Source organism: Anser anser (genome assembly GCF_964211835.1).
Source record: "Anser anser genome assembly, chromosome: 4".
In the NCBI taxonomy this organism is placed as follows: domain Eukaryota; kingdom Metazoa; phylum Chordata; class Aves; order Anseriformes; family Anatidae; genus Anser; species Anser anser.
The window spans coordinates 11,523,865-11,542,949 of record NC_139724.1 but is presented as its reverse complement, the minus strand read 5'-3'; the positions used below and the strand labels follow the sequence as shown (position 1 = coordinate 11,542,949).

General features: G+C 38.5%; 1 protein-coding gene across 1 annotated transcript in view; it reads left to right on the top strand.

The window, feature by feature from the left end:
- CCSER1 (coiled-coil serine rich protein 1) overlaps nucleotides 1-19,085 on the top strand; it is a 735,828-nt gene that overhangs the window by 14,879 nt on the left and 701,864 nt on the right. Inside the window, exon 3 of the mRNA XM_083833058.1 lies at nucleotides 12,770-12,942. The gene's annotated coding sequence lies outside the window, so the exon portion shown is untranslated. The remainder of the gene's footprint in view (nucleotides 1-12,769; nucleotides 12,943-19,085) is intronic.

Genomic DNA, 19,085 nt, shown 5'->3' with positions numbered 1-19,085 from the left:
CTGGCCAGGAGGATGGTGGCAGAGGGAAGGGATTTGCTGACTGTCAGCCACCAGTGCCAGAAGCCACAGAGCATCCACTATGTTCACAACTTCATTTCCATGGGAAACTTTCAACATTCTTCCTACCAAGAACAGCTCTAATGCATTACTGGAAAGCCCACATTTTAGGAAGAGCCAAGATCCATAGACAAAACACCCACCAGTTCTAGCAGCCTCAACCTGCTGGGGCCACAATGTGCCTACGTGCACTTTCTCCTCCATAAGCACACAACTGGATGAGAAGGGCTGTGATGGTGATGATTTGAATTACCTCTTGCCAACGGCAGAAAGTCTGGCTGTCTTATTTCTAAGACAATATATAAAAGAAAAACTATTTATACAAATCATTTTCCAGGCAGTGCATAAATATCTTCTAAACTTGTATGTTGAGTTTCTAGGAAATATGACTGCTAACTGGAATATGGAAAGATTAATAATTTTATAATTCTTTTTGAATGTGGGACTGCATTAATTTGAATAGAAATGTCCTAGCTAAGGAATTGTTCCCTTCCGAATTAGCAATCATGATTCTGTCAGTTCTATATATAAAATAAGTATCAGGCTAGGAAGCATTCTTGTAGTTCTTGCTCTTGTATGTTTTGTGCATTTGTAATTTGAATGCAGAAACCTTTCTGTGTGACAATGAGTAAAAACAACATCAGCAATTTTCTTATATTAAGGCAGATATAAACCTATGCCCCCAGGAACAGTGGTTTCAGTGTTCACTTATAATGTACGTCAAGAACTGCAGCTATTCTACAGAGTATTAGTACAAGAACTAATTACTTTTTTTTTTTTTCTTTTTCCCTGCATTTTTCCTAGATCAGAATCTGATGGTTTCCTACTTCGGACACGTGGAATTTTTTTTTTTTAAAGGTTGAATCCTCTGCAAAATGAACAAACTTCATTTGAATTCTTCTCTTGTAACAATGTATTTATGGATCTAGTTCATTCCTTCCCTTTTGGGAAAGGCTTATCGCAAAACACGTCAGCTCCCTTGCACTGGATACCAACAATTTCATTCTGATTTCATTCTATAAAGCTCAGAAGGTGGGAATATCAAATTCAGATGGGGCCAGCCCTGAAAACTGCAGGGCAATGAAGCCCAAGTTCAACAAAGCACTTGTTTAACTACAAGCAAATTCAGAGTCACATGGCAGATAAGAAAGCAACTTTTATACTTAAAATTTATCACACATTTAAGTGCTTTTTTGGACAGAGTCCAGAGTTCTCACCACTTTGCAGGACTGAGCACACACGTAACCTGCTCTCCTGCCCAGGTCTGAGCCCAAACTCGTTGAAGTCAGGGAAAGACTCTCTCACTGTTAATGGACATTGTTATCTTCATCAGCCTTTAAACGAGGCTCTTTCACTGCAGCATTTTTTCTTAGCTTTCCTGAACACTTTGTTTCTTAAATTTGAATGATGGGAGAGATGGAGATTTCAACACAACTTTGTTTTTCCTGTCTCTTAAATCTCCTCCTAAAAATTTTACAATATTATTCCATTACTTCTATAACTATTTCTATTATCTGAGTCCTTAATAATGCATATTGCTCATACTTCTTCACTTTTTTTTTTTTTTTTTCCTCTTTAGGGTGACTGGTAAAAGATAACAGTTCATTAACCCTGCCATTACAAAATTCTTGTTAATTTGATCATCTCCCTCATTTATCAGTGGACCTGTTTTTCCCTGATTCTTCTTTTATGCCTCTTCCATTAAACAGGTTTTTGCAATCATCCTTAGCTTTGCTAGCTAACAATAACTCATTATGCATCTTTTCCTCTCTCCACCTTCTCCTGTCCAAGTCTGGTTATTCTGTGCTCTGTCCTTCTTTTCCTCCCCTTTCCCAGTGTGGTTTCTCCTTTCCTTTCACCTCTCTGAGAAGCAATGGTACATGCATATTTTTAGTCATCTGTGATATGGTGGTTCTTTCACTTTCTTTGGGCAGCTCTGGAAATGTGGATAAGACAAGAGGTGTACCCTAGATATGTTCCCGTAAGGAGTTTCCTCACTCTTCAAGCTATTTTACTTTAGAGAGGTCCACAGCACATCAGCCTTGAGGACAAGCTGCTCTTACTTGACAAAATGTGAACTCAATTAATTTTAAGTGCCAATATTTAGTTCACATTATAAATCAAGAACTGTGGAGATGAGGGTACAGAAGAGGAACTGTGGGTCCTGATGGACAGCAGGATGACCGAGAGCCAGCACTGTGCCCTTGTGGCCAAGAAGGCCAATGGGATCCTGGGGTGTATCAGAACGGGTGTGGTTAGCAGGTCAAGAGAGGTTCTCCTTCCCCTCTACTCTGCCCAGGTGAGACCACATCTAGAATATTGCATCCAGTTCTGGGCCCCTCAGTTCAAGAAGGACAGGGAACTGCTTGAGAGAGTCCAGTGCAGAGCCATGAGGATGATTAAGGGAGCAGAGCATCTCCTGTATGAGGAAAGGCTGAGGGTGTTGGGTCTCTTTAGCTTGGAGAAGAGGAGACTGAGGGGTGACCTTATTAATGTTTATAAATATGTAAAGGGCTAGTGTCAGGAGGACGGAGCCAGGCTCTTCTCAGTGACATCTAATGATAGGACAAGGGGCAATGGGTGCCAACTGGAACTTAGGAGGTTCTGCTTAAATATGAGACAAAACTTTTTCACAGTGAGGGTGGAAGGACACTGGAACAGGCTGCCCAGAGAGGCTGTGGAGTCTCCTTCTCTGGAGACATTCAAAACCTGCCTGGATGTGTTCCTGTGTGACCTGATCTGGGTGTTCCTGCTCCAGCAGGGGGATTGGACTAGATGATCTTTCAAAGTCCCTTCCAATCCCTAACATTCTGTGATTCTGTGACCACTCATTTATGCTGAAAGGAGGAAAGAAGGAATTCCCTAGTATTTCAGTACCCTCACACTATTTTTGGTATGCTGTGTTTGGAGGTATATTACATATTACTACACAAGTTTCTCCTATTAAACATCTATTTCTCATCCAAGTAAAACTACAAAACTGGCATTAGTTTCAGTGTGACAAGAAGGCCTTGCTAGCTTTGCTACCAATGGGTGGAAAGCAGGCCTGCTCTCTTCCTTCAGCTATGCAGGTCTGAGCCCTGGGGTCTGCTGTTTTGCACCCTACTATTTCATGTCCTTTACAGTAAATGCACAGTCATGTTTTGTTCTTACAATATGCTTTTATTGAATCCTGCTGATGGGTGCTGCTTAATGCACCAGATGCAGAGCTGCAGCTGCTAAAGCCTCCCTGCAGATTGCTCCCTCAGGCATTGCTAATTCTTTGCTATTTACCTGAGTGACTGTAGTTCAAAAGAAACCCAGCCAACATCACCCAAAAGAAACCTCCTTTATGCTCCCCTGATTTCCTACATCTGGAAGATTCATGGCCAGGGTGTTGCCAGTCTGTGCTCACAAGGGGAAGGAAAGTCTGTAGCTTAACATCTTTTGTACTCTTACACATAATCTCTATTTATGTTACCAAAGCACTAGGATTAGAGTAAAAACACTGAAGTAGTCCCAGCAGGAATGGCAAAAACAACTCTATTGCTTATTTCCCTAGAGCCCTCATCATGTTTAAACCTCCCAGTTTCTCAGATTGGTAGCTGGAGAGGAACAAATCACAAAAGAACAAAGATAAACCCCATCAACTTGAATGGAAGAAAACCCACAGCTGTATCAGCTGGATTCGCGTCAGCATCTCCTACTTAAATATTTATCTCTGGCAAAGATTTCTAAATGTTCTACTTATACAGAGTTCTACTCAGCCACATTGCTGGCTAAAAACCAAGTAGGCAAATGCTGGTTCCTACTCTTGTGAAAAGGAAAACTTACCCATTCCAAAGCATTTACTCTCTTCTATAATGTCTTAGTGAATACTTTTCTATGACAAGACCCCAAAGATTCAAAATATGTGCAGGGTTCTATACAATTTAATAAGAAGGCAGAGCTTGTAGTCATTAAATCCAGTCCATCCCTCTATATAGATCAAGGCTCTTCAGGCACAAGAGTTCACCTTCACAAATGTGTTAGACTGTAGGTTAAGCTGAGAGAAGACTGCAAGAGGCTTTGACCTCTGATGAGGTAAAAACGCAACATGGAGGATGAGATTAATGACAAATATACAAAGATTGGACACACAAACTGATGGGATGATGCTACACTGATTTCTATCAGGCATCTGATTGCAGGAGCCCACTCCCAGGAAGGCATTACCATGCACAGGTTTACGTGATCTGTGGGTATACGTATCACAGAAAACAAGGAGTCATCCAGCATTTTCTTTATAAATCCATGGACCTTGAAGAAGACATAGGAAACATGATAACCTTCTCCCTGACATACTCTATCTCTTTTAAATGTTTCCATGTTGCCACTTGGAAATAAGGACCAGAGTCAAAAGCTCATCGAACCTGGAGTTTTCTCCTTTTCACTGGAACAAATTCTCACTCACCTCCTCTAATGTGGGGATCCTGCAGAGAAAAGATGCTCAAAATAAATAAAAGCCCCCTCCCCAAATTCGAAAACACTGTGAAGCTGATACTTAATACTTGTATTCGTTATTCACAGAGCATGTTTAGCAGGACAACCTAGAATACAGACAGGTCATGCATGATGCATGCTTAATGCATGAACTGAGTTGTCCTGAGGAGTATACTTCCAGCTCCCATTCCTAAACAAATTAAATGTTTTAATGGCATATGCTATTCAACATTTTATAGCCATCAGAAACAAACAAGAATTTTGTTTTGCATTGTTGATAGACCTCAGCCTTATATAGAATAGCTTATAGTATGTACTCCATATAAAAACAGTTTTGGAGAAATTATCTATATGAATGACAAAAGACCCTAACTCAGAGCTCCCACACTCTTTTGACTCTTATCAGAAATGTGTCTTTCTCTCTTAATTTTTTCCAGAGAGTACTGTAAAATGTGATATAGCTGCATGCCAGTTATAACAGGATCAATATTTGCTTAGTCCTCTCACTGTGAATTTTTTTCCCTTGCATTTTCTTTTCTAAAACTCCACTTGCATGCTAGCTGGGACATTGCAGTGACAAGGGGATTGGGACTAGGGATGGGGATAAGTAAGAGGGGAAATGGGGAGGGACAGGGGACCTCTATTTGTGGATACAAGATTTCCTCTTGGAGCTATCATTAACAGCTCCCACATCTCTCCTTTACTTTCTGTCTCCAGCATGGATCTTAGTCTTACATAAGTTAGTATATCTTGACAGGGTGGCTAATAAGTTAACATGACCTAGACTTTTTTAGTTATATATTGCCTCTAAACAGATGTGACAAGAAAATATTTAATCACTGTAACATTCTTGACATCCACAGGGCTGAATGCCTAAAATCCACCACTTGTATCAGAAGTGTATGATTGCAAAAGAAAAAAAAATGTATATTTGCCTATTTCCTCAATTGTTGAGGAACCATAGACACACAGCTGCTCTTTTTCGTTACTCCATAGCACACAGAGCATAGTATTCACTGCTAAGCAGAATAATTGCAGGGAAAAAAAAAAAAAAAAGAGAGAGATGAAGAGAGAAGAATGACTTGTCTAATTAAGATAATTTGTTTAGAACTGGGAAATTTGAGATCCTTCCATCCATACCTATTGTTCACTTGTATTGTATTTGCTTCTCCATCGCTGAAAATAAGCTTAGAGATTTTTTGTTTTGTTTTTCATCAGAGAAAACCACCAGTTTTATTCATTTGTCATTTATGGTGTGCATTCTTCTGTGCTCTTTGTCAGACTGCACTGGCATATTATTTGGCTACTAAGAAGCATTATCTGACACCGGAGCGAAGTGGGGGTAGAAAGGCAAATTGACTTTTTCAACCCATGACCGCGGAGCCACATCTGGAATTGTGGGATGTCTACAATAAATCCCATCTTATTATCCTGCGTATGAAATATAACTCAGTTAATGACCATATGGAGCAGATTAATGTGAGCAAAGTCTAATTTAGTAAAGACAGGAAAAAAATGAAATTTCTTACTTAATTATCTAAGGCAGAAATAAAGCAACAGACAGCATAACAAGAGGATCATATTTAACGGGCTGCCCATCAAATGTTTTAATGGCATATAGGAACCAAGGCAGATCTGAAAATTCCTGGCATTGTCAAAATACTTGTAATATGGCTTTGCATTTAAAAACATTTGGCTAACATTTTTGAAAATTATTTAGTTATTAAGGATATCTTGATTTTTCTCTCTGTCCATCTTGCAGTACCTCCAAAGGGGATGATTTTTTGGTGACTATATATAGTAATTATTTAATTATTTCAAGGTGGAGTAAGTTAGACTCTCCAAAAATCAAGGCACCCCTGACTTGTTCAAAGGAGGGTATACATGAGGCAAAAGACAAGATAAATCCAGATGCTGCTTGTTCCCAAGTGGTATTCCAGAAATTTATCTCGTCTGGGATAGCAGTCTTCCATCATCTTAATAGATGTAAAAGCAACTTTCAAGTATCGTGTTCTGTCTGTATGGGCAGTGGGCCATCACTTTATATACATCACTGCTTTTGATTCCCTATCCAACCCAGGCAATTCCTTTGATTACTACTGCAGCCCTTAGAGACCATTTGTTTTCTCATATATTCAGGTTAGCCCTGGTGTATGACTGCTATAGTAATACCTATGAAGAGTGTTTTTTCTTTCACAACACTAGTTTTAAACTGGTTTTTTTCCGTGCCACTGAAAGGCCCCAGCAGCTGTGGACCTGGTTGTGAAGTATGTTGTGCAGACTCAAAGAAAAAAGTATTACTGCCTGAGAATTAAAGAATGAGATAAGTGATTTGTAAAAATCTACAGAGAAAGTGAACATAATTTTATAGCAGGTTTCACAGTTGCACAGTAATTTTGAAGTCTGTTTTTCTTCTTGCTGCTCTTTTTCATTATCAAGTTAGCAGTCATGTAAGTAAAATATAAAACAACGTTGTAATTTTTTATTTCGTTTTTACCTACAACCCTTAAATCTTGTAAAATACAGAAAACAACAGACAGCTTTTTTTATTATTTATTTGTTTATTTTCATTCCTGACAGCCTTCCTTTGGCTTTACCACCATCCTAGCTACAAAACTGATTTCTATCTGTGTTGTCACATATGACACTGGATGGCTTGGATTATGTATAGCAAAATGTAATTAAAGTTACATATTCCATGAGAGAGGTTGATTCACCAAGGAAAAGAAGATTTGCCAATCCAGAAAGGAGGATTAAGGAAGAAGGATGTTTGCAGAGACTTGAATACATTAATTTTTGTAACAGCTTACATAGCAATTCCAAGACTTGTATTGTGTACAGTGTAGCTACTACTTTCCTTGTTCTGAAATTAAGAAGAAAAAGTGTACCTGTGTGGAATTAGATGCAAGAATATTTTATTTTGGAGTCAAAGAACAAATATCCTAGACTGATAAGAGTAGCTGATAGATTGCAACCAAGGATAGAAGTGGCCAGGTCACAGATGAAAAAAACTGTATGTTCCATCTTGTCTTTGGGGACTGCAGTTGACTGAAAATTAAATGGTTGACAATGATATTTTCCCATATCTCATTGTCTCACAGTGCTTGTTGGGCTTTTGTTGCCTTGGGCTCATGATGAACCAGATCTGAGAATGAGATAGAAATGTCACTCCAATGCTCTCTGTGAGCTGTTGAGTCTCAACCAAAGGGTCTTAAGCCAGCCTCAGCACTTAAAAAAGAGAAAAAACATCTGTGTAGATGTAGATGTGTAATAGAAGAAAAATATTCTTTAGAAAAAAAAATCTTTAGAAAAAAATATTCTTTAGAAAAATATTAATTATTCTCACATCCTGTGTGTCTGGGCTGTGGTAACAGAAAAATACCCAGGACAAATCATGTTATCTTGTTATCTGCAATGGGAAACTATGCATTTCCTTCTGAGTCTAGAAAGACACTGCTCCTGTCAATCAAATACATCTTCATTAATAAATGCATGTATTTAATAATCACTGTAAAAAGGAGCCCAAAACACATCGAATTTGTGGTAAGACTTCAGGAACGTGAGTCATTGTTTTTGTTCTTTGGAATCAGATTCTTTAGGTTTAACCTTAATCCCAAGGGATTATTTCTTCACACACCTGTTTCTCCACGCAGGCACGGACCTGCTCGTGGCCCTGGCTGGGGTCTGCAGCCCATGGAGCACAAATTCTTCCTAAAGCCATTCACGTGCTGGCTGGCTGCATTTCCACTAGCTGCCCAGCCCTTAACCCATCTGCTCGCTTCAATTGTGGTAGCAGTCCCAGTGCACTGGATGCATAATTTCCTGCCTGTCACCTAGAACAATCCACAGTGATTGGTCATGTGTTAAATATGGGTCCTTGCAAGCATTGCAATATTTCATTTTATGCTGCTGAAGGATCTCAGTCACGTGCCAGGTGTGTTTTCTACACGCTGAAAATCCTTGACTTGATTTTATACAAACCCGTATGATACATTATTTTTCCTGGATATGTTGAAGTTTATTTGTAGAGCCTGAAGAATGAAAAGAAAAATGTGCAGCTGGCCTGAGTTAAACGCAACTTTGCATTTTGTCCTGTCAATGGTGTGTGCATAAGTGATTTCTTTGTGAATACAGATTAAGGCTTTTTTTAAATTCAGGGATTATTATGAGGGCTGAGCTTTCTTTCAATCCATGGTTTGTTGGGAAAGTGAAAGCAACTCCCTCTGAACCTTATGTCCCACAATAACCCCACATGGGCTCATTTCATCTGGTTCTGCAAACGTGTGTCCATTGCACAGAGCAAGTGGCTCCTACCTAATGCTTTCAATTCGGCTATATTTTGTGATAGAGCGTGTGGGACATGATACTGAAAATGCACTGAAGGAAAGGGGATTGTTTTAGTGGGAGTTTTGAGGTGTCTTTCCCTCAGCTTCAGCCCTTCCTGAGAAGTAGCATAACAGCTGGATCTTGGGCCTGCTGCTGGCTCCTCTGGGGAACTTGACAGCGCTTCCCAGACCTTGTACGCTACCACTGTCTTAGCCACAAGTGTGTTCATCTTCTCAGGTGAAAATTATCTATGAACCTTCAGGTGTCTTTTTCTTAACTATTTAGTTATTTCCATACTTTTTTTTTTTCCAAAGTTCTCTGATACTTTTGGAGCTTATCAGAGCCACCAATCTCTTCAGGAAACTACTAGAGAAGAAAAAGAAACAAATCAAAACAACAAGAATGACAAAACACAGGAAAACTCTCAGCGCACCACATATGCAGGTTAAGAGCAGATTGGCCAACTCACATTCACAATATGTTGGACATTGCTCCTGTAGTGAAGAATATATCCCCTACACTGCTGGTGATTTGTACTGAGTTGGAAGAAGATGTTGAAGTGACATGCAAACTGCTATTCAACATCTGTTAATACTAAAGGTTACAGGAATTTTGTGAAATTCTTCGTTATACAGAAACTGCAACCTCTATATGTGAGTGATCTACAGCTGCACAGGAGCCTGCCCAAATTTCTTCAGAAGCTGTTCTCTTACTGCCTGTGTTCAGTTAATTCATCTGCTCTTGAGACACTCCGAGTGTGCAGAATCCCCAAAATGGTTACTAATGTATCTGAGCAAATGCTTTAATATAGTGTGGAGGTATGCAAAATAATGGTAGATTTAATTAAAAGCCACTGGATTTAGAAAGTTAAAACATGAAAGTTAATGAAAAGGAAAGATAGACAATGCCTAAGAGCAGAGTTTAGATCACTTTTTTAACCTCTATCCAAACTTCCTTTAAGTTGCCAAAAAGGATTTGTTAAGAAGGATTAAATGATTATTGACTGATCTATCAATGGCATTTCCTGCCAATTCCTTTTAGAATGGTGTATGCCAAATGCCAGTTAATCACACTGGTCTCTTTTTAGACATATTTTCAGGAATCAGACAAGACCAACTGCATGTAGACTCTAGTACGCACTTCACTATTCAGTAATTAGCTCCTGTTATATCATTAATATTAAATCTAGATTTTGGGAAATGGAGGCTAGAGGATGGTGAAAACAGATCACTCAGCGTAAATTCGCATACAGACTATTTGATTTACAAAAGTTTGTGTCTGCTCTTATAATGATTTGTCCTGCGAGTGCTTCATAATCTCAGACATTACAGAAACTATGGAGGGATTTGTACAATCTTATTTTGAGAATGAGGCAAAGCCATTTGTTAACCATTAATTCATACCCTTGTGTGAGAATGCTCTGAAAAGAACTATTTACAGGAGCTAATTGTGTTATACTGTTTTGTTTTGTTTTTAACCAAAACTAGTGTTTAAAGGTTGTGCATTAGGTATACTAAGTGCTATGTGAAGCTGTGTGCTCTGAAAAATCATGTGCTATGTCTATCAAATGACGTCCCTACAGTGATAGTGTCTTTTCCTCTTGCCTGGGCTTCAGTTCCTTTTCTGTATGACAGAGATAATATCATCCACTCATCTCACAAAGAGTGCAATGAAAATTAATTAATTTTTGCAATACACCCAGGTATTAGGGTAATGAGATTCTAACCCTTACCCCCACAACTTTCTGTAATATCTGATTCCTTTCTCTCTTACTGATTCCTATTTTGATTTTTGTATTGACCCCTTAGAAAAAATGACACATGTTCAAAAGTCCAGACAAAATTAAGAATAAAAACATTGACCAACATCAAACATTTCTTTTACTTGGGATAAAGACCTTCACTTTCAGCCTTTTTAACCATCTTTTGTTAATAAAATAAATGTGTTTTCTCCAAGTTAAGTGGTCTGAAAACTTTAATCCTTTCCAAAAGTCTTCTCCTCTTCCTCTTCTATTTTGCAGCAAACATATTTGTTAAATCCAATTTGAGGGCACAAAACATTTTGTTCTTGGAACATTTTCTCCCATCTCCTTAAGCTAAAATTGTCCCTGAATTGCTAGCCCATGTCTCTAATAAAATAAACCTCAGACGCTTTCAATCAACGTAGCTGAGAGATTTGCACAGGTTTCTGATTCAGGTGAGAGAGAAGTCTTTGGGGTTGGATCCAGGGTTTACTCTTTTCCTTCTTCCCTCCCTCCCTCCCTCCCTCCCTCCCTCCCTCCCTCCCTCCCTTCCTTCCTTCCTTCCTTCCTTCCTTCCTTCCTTCCTTCCTTCCTTCCTTTTCTCTCCCTCTTTCAAATGTATACCTGTCCTATTCCTTCCTTCCATTTGTTTTGTGGTGAAAAATGGCTGAGGCAGCAGTGCAGAGGTAAATCCAAAAATGCTATGAACAGAAAAAAGCTTCTTTTGCTGAGCAGAAAAGGAGCATGTAAGAGAGAGTGAATTTCATCAGTTTGCATGAACTGGATTTTAACTGCTCAGCTTGGTGCAAAATGACTACAGAAGATAGCAAACTGTAAAGCTTTCTTAAGGAGACTTTGCATTCATTTCATTTTTTGCATAAAACTGTTTTCAGTGTGAAATGTTTGTGCAATTGCCATGCAGTCTTGTGCTAACATTCTGCCTCATTTTCAAATTGTTACACAAGGGAGATGTGAAATTTCACACTATAATCACAACTTGATCCATAATATTCTAGATATTATGATAATAGCTAAGAGAATGTGAAATTAAAATGCATTCTTATCTAGAGGGGTGAAAATCAGTACACAGAAGAAACACATAATGAAAAGTATCGTAACTTAGCATCCTATCTGTTTAAACTGTTTTTGAACTGCAACAGTTAGATCTAGATATTGGAAAGCTAGCTTAGAGAATAGCCATTCATTAAAAGCTGCTTAAGCTCATGTTCCAGTAGAAGTAATTATGTGGTCTTTACTGAGAACTTAATACTCTTAATATAGATATCATAGCTTCAAAAGTCTAGATCTAGAAAAAGAAATGTTTTGCATCTATGCAACTAAACTACTCAAAGCACTTGTTGATGAAGCAAACATCCACAAGACAAAGTAGTTGTGAATTATGTGTCTTTGACTACAGGTATTTTGGTCATTCTTGTATCCCATAAACCAAAAGAATTAAAAGATAGCTGTTTTTTAATCCAATCATGTATCTGTACAAAACGTTTACCATGTAGAACGCGTACACATATTTGTGGGCATCACCCTATAGCCTATTCAACCAAGGCTTGTGACCCAGGTTCTTCCTACCCTACCAGTGATAGCTTCATGCAGAGATGTTATTCTAGCATTCAGAGACTTGGTGAATTTCCTTTCCCTTGCACACTTGGTTTGTCCTCCACCCCCATGGTGTATACAGCAGATGATTAGGTTTAAAATGAAGGATACATGTTGCTTTCTGCAGACACATTTGCAGAAAACTGATGATAAGAGATTCAACAGCTTTTTCTAAAACTTTCCACTTATGTTTCTTTATTTCCCATGTGCCGTGCTTCCAGCCATTAAAATTTGTTTTGAAGGTAGATGGTTTTAGGTAAAGAAACTTGATATTCCTAGAAATTAAGAGAATTAAATATGTGTATTCCCCCTAGAGAGAAAGGGGGGTATTTTCTGCTGTGTATTGTAAGATAGTGATGGAAATTCTTATTTAGCAGATTCCATTTCTAGTAATGAAATATTGCTATCACCTATTCTTACATATTTTTTGGAAATTATGGCTCTTTTTCAAGATTATTTCTGCATAGTTACTGTAGAAATGTAACTCACTGTTAAGTCAAAAAAAATAGTTCCTCTGTGTTACCATTTATAGGAAGGTAAATTTTGTTTGTTTGTTTGTTTTTGTTCCAGGGATTTGTGACATCCAAGAAGTCAGCAAACAAAGGGTGGCATTGCGAGTCTTCCTGTATTCTGTCAAGGACTTCTCAGTCTTCATGATTGCTGTGTTGCTGTGGTGTAGCAGCTGTCTTGTTGCTGATGTCCAAAGCTAGGGGTGCATAATATCTTCTACTAAACCATACAAGGTAGGAATTATTTATCTAGTGATTTCAGCTTTAGCTTTTAAACTCATTAAGAAAACACTACCTATTCTATAGGTTCTGGCAAAAATATTTCACGTGATATCCTCCACTCTTGCTTGTAGTATTAGTCTACTTTCCACTGAAGTATTTCTATTTCTTCAGCCTAACACAAACACATACATGTTGGTATGATAAGTTGCCTCCGAAAAGGCTGTTTCCACAGTTTGGAGGTGAATTACACAAAATAACTGCTTCACTGGGGAAAAAAGCTGATTTATTGCTTTACTGTTTTCATTTGAAGCCTGAGGCTCTGCATTCAGAAACAAAAAAGGAACCTATGCATCATGAAAGAGATGTATCCAGGGAATGAGTGCCTCTTTTGACAAGTGTTTCTGACAATTGACAAACTGTTGCCTGCCATGTGAATCCGAGGAGTGACTGATGTTAGCAAACTCACCTCTCAATTCCCCTAGATAGCACTGGAAACCTGATGGCAGGTAGAGACAAACATTGCCACTGCTGCCAGGTTGCCCTTCCAGAGACTGTGAGAGAGCTTGGATAGAAGCTGAGCAGCAAACGTGAGGCTTTCCCAGCAGGTGGCTGGGCATTCTGAAGATGCTGGCTCTAATTATCAAATCCTCTGTTTCAGGTGACAAACAGCCCATAAATCTGAGCATCAAGCATCTGTCCTTGCTAGTGAGCTCTTAAGTTAATATGGGTAGAAGATATTCTCTCCTATAACCACCAAAAAATATAGGTGAAAAAGTGTTAGTAACTGCTTGTACAAATCTGGACTTAAGCCTGAACTATGTCAATTGGCATTAAAGTACATTACTTTTTTTGCAATGTCATGTCACCCTGAGATGCACAACATGAATATACCACCAGCTCAATGGAACCAAACTTTCCATTTTCTGCCCATTTGTGCCCTGCAAAGACAGGCCACATCAGGAACAACAGATATCTTGGTATCTATTGCTTATGCTTCTGCTAGAATTTTATTCCTATTTTGAAAATGTGATGGTATTGTCTGTATTCTGTCTAACACATACTAAAACATTCCTCTGATGTTAACTGCATATGCAGACATATATTAAATAAAAGCATGATTATTATTATTATTTTTTTTTTTTATCACTGCTATGTAAAAGACTGCTCAAACTGGAGAATATACAACCACTAATTATCACAGATACCTCTGTTTCAGTAACTGACAAAGCTGCTGATCCCTTCCCCACTACTCCATTGGCTTCCTGCTGTAGAGAGGTAAATATTATTTTCAGCCTCCCCACAGCCTTCAGATTCTACAGTGGTGCACGACTTAATTATATAGCTTTGTTTGAGAGAGTGAATTACTGTTTGATAGTATAAGATTTAAAACCTATGAAGTCATATCCCTCAAGTTCTAATCTGTGTTTTCAGAGTTCTGTAAGCAGAATTTAAGTATGGTTATGAATGTATCTTGTGTGTGCATCTGTATTCTGTATGCTAGAACTAGAGTCCTTCATAGATCTAAATGTAAAATTTCTACCTGTAGAGAACGTAAATGATTCCTGGGAGAGTATTTCTGCAAGTCAAAAAATTATTGTCAGAAAAGCTGCAAGCTTTCTTTTTTAGACTCTGCTCAGATATTTAGTCTGTTGATAGGAAATTGCAGAAACCTGAATAAGTTAACATGAAAAATTTAAGCATTAAAAAGAAAATCTGGTTATCAACTAATCTTCATTGGTACAATTAGTGAGCTCAATGGAACTCTCTAGATTTTCATATTGTGAAAATTTTGCCGTTCAGTGGTGGATATGTGTTTCCCTGGGTTTTTCTCATTTCCATTCCTCACCCCTGCAGAAAAAGTAGATTGCTTCCCCTCCCCAGCCCCCTGCCTATTGCTTATTAAAAGCAACATGAAAAATGAATAGCAGGAGCGTCAAATTATTCTGAGTAATCAAGAAAGCTAATTATGAGTTTTAATATTTACTTTTAAGAGCAATTAGCCATTGAAATAAAAATGCCTGGAGAAAAACTGGGTTTTCCTTCTTTTGATGTCCTAAGATCTGGCTATCTTTTTAAAGGAGAAGCTATAGCTCAAACCAAAGTTAGTTTTAATGTAGACGTTTCTAGATTAGATTTTAACATCTAGTCTAGTAAAGTATACAATATATTTATAACAGTTCCTTTTACCTGGTGAGCTTACAAATATCAGAGGGAACATTTGTTCTTTGGCACATGAAAAGAACCACCAGATTGCACTCTTAGAGCAGGATTGAATGCTGTTTCTTATTCTTGTTACAACAGCCGTCAGAGAGGTGGAATCATCTGCTGAGGTCAATAAAAAAAAAAAAAGAGTTGTAAGAACCAATTATGTGATTCAAATCTTGGCAACACTTAGGAAAATGTATTGTGTGAGATGGCTTCAGTTAAAGCAGGACCCTTTCCTGAACTTGGAAACCAGAGGCATCGTAACAAATTCTGAAATACATTTTGCAGTTCAAAAAGGACAATTGAACTGTGTTACCTGTTTGGAACATTTCACTGACTCTGGGCTTTCTCTGGTGAATACATTTTTATTATATGACCCTGTTTTTATTATATGACCCCGTTCATCACTGAGTATTTGACAGATCAGACATGGAGATGGGTCTTTTTTCAATATTTGGTGCTTGTCCCCATAGAACAAGATACAGATTCTCCTTTGTGGTGTGCAGGTGCTGCCATAAGTCACATTGTCGTGTTGGCACAGTATTTCATGTACCATTGACCTCTCTGAGAGCAGGCAGAAGTGAAGAGCTTTGAAATTCCCTGAATCCTTCAGTCTGAATCAATGCTGTGACAGCTATGTGAGGGCCATAAACTTGAGGAGTCACCCTAGAGTTACAAGATGTGGAAATTTTTTAAAACTTTTTCTGTGTAGATCCACACTTGCCCTGCATACTTCTATTCAGCAATGTAATCAGGCTCAGGATAATTATTTTTATGCTTCTTTTCAACACTGAATGCTGCCTGTTACTTGAAAGAACTTTATTAAGGAAATTTTGGGGTTATCAGATGCTCGTGTGTTAACATCTATGGTTAGGGCTGATGTAGCCCTCTGCTGACTGGTAGACTAGAATAATTTCTGAATGCATCAGGAAAGAGTGAAATAAATCTCAGCCATCTAAATGAATATTCAGTGAGGTCTACACAAATGTTCCTACTCATATATTGTAGGCTGAAACAGCCTCGGGAGGAGCCAACTGTACTTTGGCAGAAGGGATGTAGCAAGTGCAGAGCCTTCTTCCTTTTAGTGCCATTACCCATAGCAGAGAACTGTCTAAAGTGTAATGCAGAGCCCCACTTACAAAGCTGCTTGCAGCTGGACCCAGACATTTAACAAATCTCCCCCTGCTTCCGTCTTTAATGCAAACCTCATTTGTGCAAAGCAAGTAAAAAATGCTGTATTTTGCTGTTGCTGACTGTTCACTGCAGATTTTCAAGGCTCTGAGAACTGATAGAATAAATAGTTTAAATATTAGCTTTATAATATAGGCTACGCAAAATCTCTGCTACATCACAGAATAAAGTAAAATAGGAGTCTGATGCGAAGATAAAGGGCTCAGTTTTCTTTGTGATATGTCATTGTACAGCAACAGCTACTAATGTGAGCTGTAGTTAATCCTGTGCTGCTCATGGAAAGGAGGGTAGAGCTCAATGGAAAGATGACAAGATTGGTAAAACCCAGCCCCCCTCCTTCTCACAGCCATCTCTGTGTGGCTGATGCTGAGTTTCATTATTTGCTAATGCATCTGCAAACACATGTGCTTCCGATAGCACACATCACCAAAGTATCTGAATGGTGATCACAGGAAAGAGCAAGAATGGCCATAGACTTGTGTGCTCGATGGCCAACCTCCTCCCACACTCAAAGTTTCCTTACAGCCTGCCTCCTGGCACCCTGACACTGACAGTCAGTCTGCAAATGTCTGTGTCTGTTTTAAGTTGCCTCTTGTTGCAGGAGACAAATGTCTGTCATTTGACAGGTGGCCTCTGGTTATGCTTGGGGTCCCGCTTGAGGCAGCACTGTTGTACAGCCTTTGAGTTTGATCTATGAGAGAGCCCTGGGGAACCCTAATGTGGTGATATGGATGCAATTTTTAAATCTTTTTGCCCCTCCTTGGAGAGTGCTGGGAGTTGGCTTGCTCTGGGAAGTCTAGGAACAACTGATGTTGCTCAGGAAGATGCTTCTTTTTGAAAGGTGAAGGCTCCTAAGCTGTCCTGCATTGTTCTCATAACAGAAGCAGAGTGGGCACATCTGGATTTATCAGTCACAGGCTTATTAACAGGCACAGACCTTCCATATACCCTGACAGCTTCTTTCAGTAGGTAGAAATTAAACTACTTGGTATTCGGCAATAGAAAAATCTCTTGGAGGTGGGTGAAGCAAGGAGGAAGAGTAAATTTCATATTTTACAATTCCTGGCAAAACTTTCAAATGAAAACTTAGACTTTGGTACCATTACTTCCACTTATTTGATCAGTATGGTGGTATATTTCCTACGCCTCATCATGTGGGACTACCTAAAATGTGATGATCTGATCCTTGGCTGACTTTCTTTTATGTTGTATTGTAGCCAAGTAGTAGATAAAGAAGAGCAAAATCATAGCAATTTTACTTTCTATTGCTACTCAGGACTGCCCTAAAATGAGATATATTTTTTTCTTGAGTGTTTGTGTTGTTGTGTTGTTTTCCACGGGAAAGAAAAACAATGTAAGGATGCGAGGTATATGCTAAACATGTCACACATTTAATATACCAGTCAGTGAAGACATGCCAAGACTAAATTCCAATCAATGAAAAACTGCAAGTTACAGTACTACTTTAAACATATTGCCTTTTTTCTTAACTAACACAGAAAGCTTTGCCGAGATGGGGCAGTTTCTCTGTTCAATTTTGAACAGTGAGCCAGGTAGGAGCACCCTGAGTGCATGAAGCTCACTGATGGTCCCAGTGGAAGATCCACATGACCCAAGCTCCTGGCCCTTGCTTGTGCTCTGTACCACAAATCACCCTGCAGCCATCCACACCCATCAGTTCAATTTCATAAACATAAAATGGAGTGTAAACTGGTTAAGTGACGTACAGGTCTGTCTTCTCACAGGGTTGGAATAACAACAGAAGGGGTTGAGCACATTTTCTAAGGATACACTTTCTATCACTTATGCACATTCTTGTGTTGACCTACCAATCTTTGCCAGCTGACGTTCTGATTCACTAAAAAGATTAAATAAAAAAATGCTCATTCAAGGGTCATCTGATTTACACTGGGATACTTCAGGAATGAAGAGGAGCTGTGGGCTTTATGAAAGCTGAGTATTGAGTGGAGTGAATTCCAACAACAAGTAGTCAGTTGTTTTGTGATTTCTACAACTAAAACAAAAATAAGGCAAAACAATTTAAGTCTCCCGTTTGAATTAATGTGATGTGGCTCTGAAGCAGTACTGATAATTATGATATATTTTTTTCCCAGTTACATGGACACCAGCTATACTGCCATTTGTCCTGTACAATTATTTAATGGTATTTATCACTGCACTTTTAAAATTGTTTAGTATGAATTCACACATAATGTGAACTGCTTAGATGGTAAAACCATATGCAGCAAAAAATAACTGATGCTGTTTGCGAGTGTTTAAATGCACACAACTACTGATAGTGCATTTTAATGCACATATTACTATCAATGTTTTTTTCTGTTCCATTGTAATTAAGTTCCACAATTAGTTTTAATTATTACCAATCTCATGGTAGCTTTCTGCATACCACAGACATTCACAAAAAATGCATATAGATGGATAGTTCTCAGAAAAAAAATTAAGACCTGAACTTTCAGTAAAATAAGTGGCTTAAAGTGAATAATAGAAACACTTTTTGTTGTTGTTAATAATCATCAGAGATGCACGCAACGCTTGACTGTTTAGCATACACACAGCTTAAAAGGAAACACCTGGAGCATGGCCCAATCCTGCTCATACGATGCTAAATGCAGTTCTTTTGTGAGCCAGAATCTGCAAGAGTCATTTTAATGTGGAAGAAGCAATACATAGCACCTTTGCAAAGCTGAGCAATGAAGCTTTCTGGAAAAGGTAGGATTTTTAATAACTGCTAAAGGAAA